This window comes from Quercus suber, unplaced genomic scaffold (genome assembly GCF_002906115.3).
Source record: "Quercus suber isolate HL8 unplaced genomic scaffold, Cork oak 2.0 scaffold_350, whole genome shotgun sequence".
NCBI lineage: Eukaryota > Viridiplantae > Streptophyta > Magnoliopsida > Fagales > Fagaceae > Quercus > Quercus suber.
The window spans coordinates 207,111-214,725 of record NW_027069802.1 but is presented as its reverse complement, the minus strand read 5'-3'; the positions used below and the strand labels follow the sequence as shown (position 1 = coordinate 214,725).

General features: G+C 32.8%; 1 pseudogene; it reads right to left on the bottom strand.

Annotated features, from left to right (window-relative positions):
- Window positions 1-2,920: 2,920 nt before the first annotated feature.
- Window positions 2,921-6,341, bottom strand: LOC112006367 (receptor-like protein 7; annotated as a pseudogene).
- Window positions 6,342-7,615: the final 1,274 nt, after the last annotated feature.

Sequence of the window (7,615 nt, the reverse complement as noted above, 5' to 3'; positions counted from 1 at the left end):
CTCTCTCTCTCTCTCTCTCTCTCTCTCTCTCTCTCTCTATATATATATATTTCCCTTATTTACAAACAAACAAAATACCCTCAAAAAGTAATTCTTGCAATTGGCCACCCCAAAATCACTAACACACACTTTATTTTCAGTGAATTAGCTGCGGCTATGATAGTTGATCACAACAAAATATAGGGCACCCTCACACATATGTGGTGATGCTTTACAAACGGAAAATTGTTTCAACAGAGAGAAATTGGCTTTTGGGTAAGGTCGTAACTCTTGGATAAGACATGTCCGTTCCCAATAAATGCATGCTTTTCTATTATTTTTTGAATTCTATGAAAAACACACAATTGATGTGAATTCTTTTCGAAGAAGGGAATACTAGTGTTCAACTCATTGGCTACTTTGAACGTCCTGAGAGTTCTAAAGAAAAGGGTTGAGAACAGGTTTTTGGACTTCAAAGTTTTTTTTTTTTGGGAGCCGTGAAACTTGTTTTATTTTTCTTACGATCAATGCAAAATTGCAATTTTGAATAATTTCAAATATTAGCTTATATTGGTTGGCTGCTCAAGGATCACTATTCACTTACATACAATCACATCCTATGTTATAATCCAGTCAATAATTTATTCCAAAGATGTTGCTTAACCATGTATGTTTTACGCTCTTTCATCAATTAACAACTTTTTACTCCCTTCTCTCTCTCTCTCTCTCACACACACACGCACAATTACTCCAACCTAAATATAGGCTGTTTAATTTTGTTGTGAAACTGTTATACCCACATCACTACTCATTTTGTAAGAATAAAATTATAGGCACAACAATTTCATAATAAGGTATATGTGATAAGTTGTTAAAAAGTAGGAAAAAAAAGTGATGTTAATGATGGACCTAGATGCTTGTGAAAATTTGTTGTGAAATTATTGTGCTGATAGTATTAGTATATTGCAATGATGTTTAACATAAGGAAGTCAATGTCATACTAGTACTGTTCATAAAAGGCAGTATATATTGTACCAACCATTAAACAGATAACAATATTCCTTTAAAATGAATCAAATAAAATATTGGACTATGTCAATTGTATTAGAGTTTTTTGGCCGCTATAGATGTTACAAAGTAGTACAATTGAAAATGTAAAAAAAAAAAAGTTATTTAACCCAATATATTGGGTTAATGTATTTATAAAACCATTTTTTTTATTGGTGATAGCTTTTTTTAGTTACTAGAGTAGGTACACACATTTGGGGAATAGTGTGAATAGTCAAATTTCTAAACATTCTGATTAACCAAAAGATAAGAAAAAAAATTCACTTAATCATATTCAGCTGTCAACATTGTTCATTGGAAGTGTAAATGTCAATTTCATGGTTTTATTTAATTGATTTGACATGTCATTTAAAATGTGACACTTGATGCACTTTTAGATTTGTAAGTTAGAATTGTTTTGTGGACATAATAAATTACTACAACATTTTCACAATAGCTGAAGCGTCAATCCTTCGTATACATAGGTTGAATAAAATAATAAAATATTAGAGCAGGAGCAATGGCAACTCTAGGAATTTTGTTTAGGGGGGTCATTACAAAATTTTAATAAAAAGAGAACTTGAATATATTGAGTTATCGAAAAAATAATAATAGTACATAAAGTTTTACAATTTTATTCTACAAGTTTTCAAATTTTGAATGTTACATGATAGTTCATTATAAATATCTATTGCCAAGGTGGGTAACTATGAGTCTATAATCATTTTATTTTGTTTAGTTTGTCTAGCATTTTTATCTTTATACAGTTGTTATTATCTATTTGACTTTGTTTCATAAAAATATTTTAAACTAAATGACTAATATCAACTCATTGGCTCCATATTAATTATTAACACACACAATCACACTCATTCATACATAAATTATACACTATGTGTCTACTTAACCAATTAAATGTTTGAACAATTTTTTTTCTTTTTAATACAAGATAGAAATTCTACTTTAATATAATCTAAGTATATATATGTGTGTGAAGTTTCATCCTGGAAACTTGAACCCCGGCTCTTACCCCCTACACCCACACCCCACAAGCATTTATACTTGTGGAGTAACTATCGCACCAAAGACGTGCAGTGGTAATGCTTGAACAATCATTAACTTTACAATTGTTTTCTTGAATTTTACTAACTTTATTACAAAAAGTTATTCTAATATGATAACAATATACACCTATGTAAAAAAAAAAAAAACCTTTCTATTTCTTAATTATTAAATTATATAAAGTTATATTATATTTATATTGTATATACAAACATCCACACACATCATAATTTACACAAATATATAACATTATAACAAAAAATAATGTACACAATCAATATTAAACTCATTCACACACATATAATATAAATTTATAAAAAAGAATTACACTTACAATTCACAAATACTTACTCTTTATTCGGTTTCTCAAAACAAAAACAAAAAATTTACTCTTTATTATTAAAGTCGAAAATACTTATAATAAAGATGTGCAAAATTTAAGTCAGAGTATGCCAATTTTTTTTTTTTTAAATTAAAGTATTAAGCTAAAAAAAAAAAAAATATATATATATATATATATAATAGTGTTTTCTTTTGAAGTTAGGGGGTTCAAAATATTTTATATATATAGTTTTTTCTTTTGAAGTCAAGGGTTCAAATGAACCCCTTGAATATGCTTTAGCGCCGCCAATGAGCAGGAGAGCACGACAACTGAAAACAACGGTATTGTGAAAATCTTGTGATAAGTTGCAGTATGTTTGGCAACCCCAACATTTTTTTTTTTTTTCAAAAATCATTTTCTATTTTCTAGAACAAAAACTTGTTTGGTAACTCAGACCCTCAAAAATAGACCCAAAAAGAAATTTTTTTTTTTTTTTTTTCCAAATCTCAATTTCCAAAAGGAACTAGAACAGCTAATAACCAGTTTTCTGTTTTCACATCAAGTGCATTTAGGCTATAGATTTGAGGGTTATTTTACCTCCCAAAAAAATAGCTCCCTGCAAAGTTCTACGTACACACGGAATGCCCTCAAAATTACATAGATTTGAGGCTTATTTTACAAAGAAGCAAATAGTAGTAGCACAGTAATACATAAAAACAAGATTCACTCCCGGACAGCTTCCGTTCCTAATGCTCTTCCGCACGACGTGGCTCACAATTTTCTTTGACTTCGTAATCCACAACTCCCTGTCCAATAGCTTGCTGGTAAGAAGTGACACAGAAAATTTAAAGAATATACAGCACAAATTGCATGAATTAATGTTGCATCTTCTGAGACTAGTTTATATAAAACATTAGCATGATATTATTTTAAAGAATTGCTTGTCACACTCACCTTGGAGCACCCTTTAAATGCTGTTATTTCTGCTTCCTCTAGATCTTTGGTTGCTAGGCATTTTCAACTTTCTTGGCCGGTTCTCTTCAAGTAACTCTAGAAGGCATTGAGGTTTTCCAATTTTAAACATGAAATACCCCATAGCTACTCCAAAAACCAATCCACATCCATACCCTAATAACACAGCCTTCCAACCAAATCCACTCATAAACACTGGATTGTTGTCCTCTTGGAATATTGGTGGTGGTGGCCGCTCATCGATGCCACAATTCTTTGACAATGGAAATCCGCACAATCCCAAATTTCCACCATATGAGTTGTTTTGAAATGTTCCAAATTGTTTGCCTTGTGGTATGGGTCCCATAAGTTTGTTTTGCGAAAAATTTAACACTGCCAAAAATGTTAAACTTGTTAGTTGCATTGGAATCTCCCCATTAAGCCTATTTGAAGAGAGGTCTAAGGATTCAAGTAGAGACAAATGGCCCAAAGATGATGGTATATGGCCGGTTAGTCTGTTATGAAAAAGGTTAAGACCTTGAAGAAAGTTAAGCATTCCAATCACTTCAGGAATCTTTCCATGGAACTTGTTACTTGATAGATCTATGGTAGTGAAGATGGTTAAAATTCTCTCTAGCACAAAGCTTTGTCCTTTCATTGCTACAATAACTGAGTCTTGGTAATAGCCTTGTTCCATGTATTTCACTTCGCCTTCACTTTCTTTGGTTGTTTTTATAGCCTTCAATCCCTTGAAGAAATTCGTAGGTAAACTTCCAGAAAACTCATTATGAGAAAGGTCGATGATTCGCAACAAAGAGAAAGATGACTTGGTCTTGAAATTGTCTAGTTGACCATTAAATTTGTTGGACCTCAAGATAAGAACTTGTAACACTGGAAGATCTTCCAGGCAATAGGGGAAGGAATCATTTATCTGGTTATTTCCTTATGTCTAGAACTTCCAAATATTTACAGTTGACCAAAGATTTTGGTAATAGCCCTTCTAACTGATTACCATTGAAGACAAGAGTCCTCAACGTATTACCCTCTGCAAATGTTTCAGGCATGGTGCCATAGAAGTTATTCCTCCTCAAATCCATGACTACAAGAGAATTACTGAAGTTTCCCAAACATGAAGGAATTGTACCACTCAAACTGTTGTAAGAGATGTCTAAGATTTCATTGGAAGTTACATTGCAAATCGATGATGGGATCTCCCCACTTAATCTACTGTTGGAGATCAAAAAGTTGCGCATAGAAGATGGTGGAACAGGAAGCACGCCATGTAGTAGATTGGCACGGAAGTTCAAATATAGAAGTGTTTTGAGCTTTTTGAACATATTAAAGTCCACAGTGCCATTCAAGTCATTTGATGAAATATCAAGAAATAAAAGGTCGACAAGATTAGAGATAGACTTTGGAATAGAGCCATAAAGCCTGTTATTATCTAATGAGAGAAACTCCAGTGAATCGCTAAATTGAAATTCAGCAAATTGACCAGTGAGTTGGTTGTAAGACAAGTGAATTGCGGTGAGTTTTGTGAGGTTGGCAAAACAATTGGGAATCCTACCTCCAATGTTGTTATATCTGAGACCAAGAAAAGTGAGATTCTTTAGGTTTGAAAGTGATGATGGGATTTGGCTCGTAAAGTTCTTAGTACCAAAGAAAATCTCAGTAACTCTCGTGAGATTCCCAAGCCATATTGGTAATGCTCCTGTAAAATTGCAATTTTATGAGTTCAAAATATTTCTAATTGTGGACTAAACGTTAATAACCAAAAATGCTTATGGATCTTACCTTGAATATTATTGGATCGTAGGTCGAAGTAGGAGAGTACAAAGAGATTTGAAATTGATGATGGCATCTCACCACTAAAATTGTTAATTGATAAATCCAAATCGATGAGCTGTGTTAGGTTGCCAAGCCATGCAGGAATGGACCCATTAAACTTGCATTCACTCAAACAAATGCTGTATGAATTTCATTTTGCCAATTGATTTTGGTAACTCTCCTGAGTAAATTGTGTGAGAGACATCCAAATACCTTAGTGGTGTGCTCCAAAGACCATGTGAGTTCAGGATTATCTGTTAGAATAAGCTCACGCAGGTTTGGTAGGCGGAAAATGTGAACAGGCAGCTTCCCGCGCAATAAACAATTGTTGAGAGTAATGGATGTCAAAGCAGAAGACAGATTCATGAAAGAACTAAGAGAAATAGAGGACATTTCAACATTCTCAAGATGAAGTTCTCTTAGTTTGGTCAGATTTTGGACAAACCTCTTCACAACAGATGCTTCGAGTTTAAGATAGCTATTGTAGTCAGAGAGATCTAGTGAGGCGAGCTGGGAGAGGTGAGATATTTCAAGTGGGACTTTGCCAGAAAACATGGAGTGAGAAAGGCCAAGGTGTTTCAATCTTGTAAACTGGCCAAACCTAGATGAAATGGAGGAATAGCTAAAATTGTTTGAAGCGAGGTTGAGCCATTGCAAGTGAGGGAGAAGAAAGAGGCTACTGTTGAAAGGAATCGTGCCATAAAACCAGCTACAACTGAGGTCAAGGCCTATCACATCTCCTTTCCTCCTATCACATGTAACACCATCCCATGAGCAGCAATCAGTTCCCTCCTTCCAGGAATCCATCTTTGGATAAGAATGAAAACCAACTTCATCACAATTGAAAGAAACATCATTAGAAAAAGAAAATAATTGCTTGAATTGGAACAATGCAAAGCTTTGGTCTAGGGTGCACAGTGGTGCAGAAGAAGAGGATGAAGTAAGTTGAGAATAAAAGAGCAGCAAGAGCTAGAAGAAGAGTTGAGAGAGCAAAATCAAAGACCTCATCATTATTCTGGATGAGATCAGTGGCACGTATATGACTGTCATACGTGAAAGAAAATCTGGAAGATTAATTTTATAGGAAAAAGTTATGACAACAACCTCATCGTTGTATTTTGTTGGTATTCTTTTTCTGTTCATGTCCCATGAACAGTGCAAGAGGCACTGGTCAAAAAAAAAAAAAAAAAAAGGCGTGAAACGCCATACGTGAAACGTAGCCGCTATCCAAACAGAGCTTAAATTAGTTAAAATGGGCCATGCAGCATGCAATTATGAAGACTAAAACGATGAGTATCATTTCATTTTGAAAAACAAGCTGATTTTCACATGATGCGCAATGCACATATACCCTATTAGAAATATTATATGCACGGTATAATAAAATACTAATTTTTGGAATTATTTATTTGAGACTAAGTTTTTATGGAGAAAATCATGAGATGATATATATATATATATATATTTTTAAATTTCTAGCGGAACTGTAACTTGAGTTCTTCACGTGGAACTTGAGTCACAGAGACTCAAGTTTCAAAAGTGATCACATAACTAATATGTTTGCAAAATTAGCTTAACGGGTAAAAAACCCCATGGAGCTTGATCTGAACTTGTTTTGAAGAGAGACTTGAGCAAAATCTCCAGAACCTAGTAACGACGAAGATTTTGAGAAGAATATATTTTTTCTCTATTTGAATATTAGAGAGAGAGTTTAGATTTTGATGTGATTTTTTCCTTTTTAGTTTTAAATGGTGTTTTTATTTGGGCTTTGGGTCCTAAAAGTTTTTATTTCATTTTTCCTTTATTTATAAATTTTTAGATAGTTAATATATTTTCTAGATATAAGGTGAGAAAGTTTGGATTTTGAGAAAGTTTGTTTAGGAGAATAATTCTCAATTTCAAATGTAAGTACTTTGGTCAAAATTTTGTAAGTAAATATCTTTTAGAAATGAATATTTGTAAGGTTACAAATTAGAGTGATAACAATTACTTGTTACGTAATGCAGGGTCAGACACTTAAGGAAACAATTCTAGAGCCTTGTAACTCAAATGAATCCAAAAAGAAAAACAATTAAATTCAGTACATAATAGAGCCAAGAGTTTTGTAATTCAAATAGTTGGTGTTTCTTTATGTTTTCAATAGGGACATCTAGGATTTAAATCCCCCAACCCTCCACTATCAATGTATAAATAAAATGATAAAAAAAACATAATGGATGATCCTTGTACATATAAAAATAAAGACTATAACAAAAGGAACAGTTAATAAAAAATGGTAGAGGTAGAGCGTTTTTGTTAAAAAATTTCTTTTGGAGGGGCTAAGCTATTTCTTTTTTTGTGTTTTTTCTTGAAGGGGAAACTGTCAATTTTTTTTTTCTAATGTTATTGGAGAGTAACTAATTTTTTTTGGTTTTTTTTTGGGGGGGG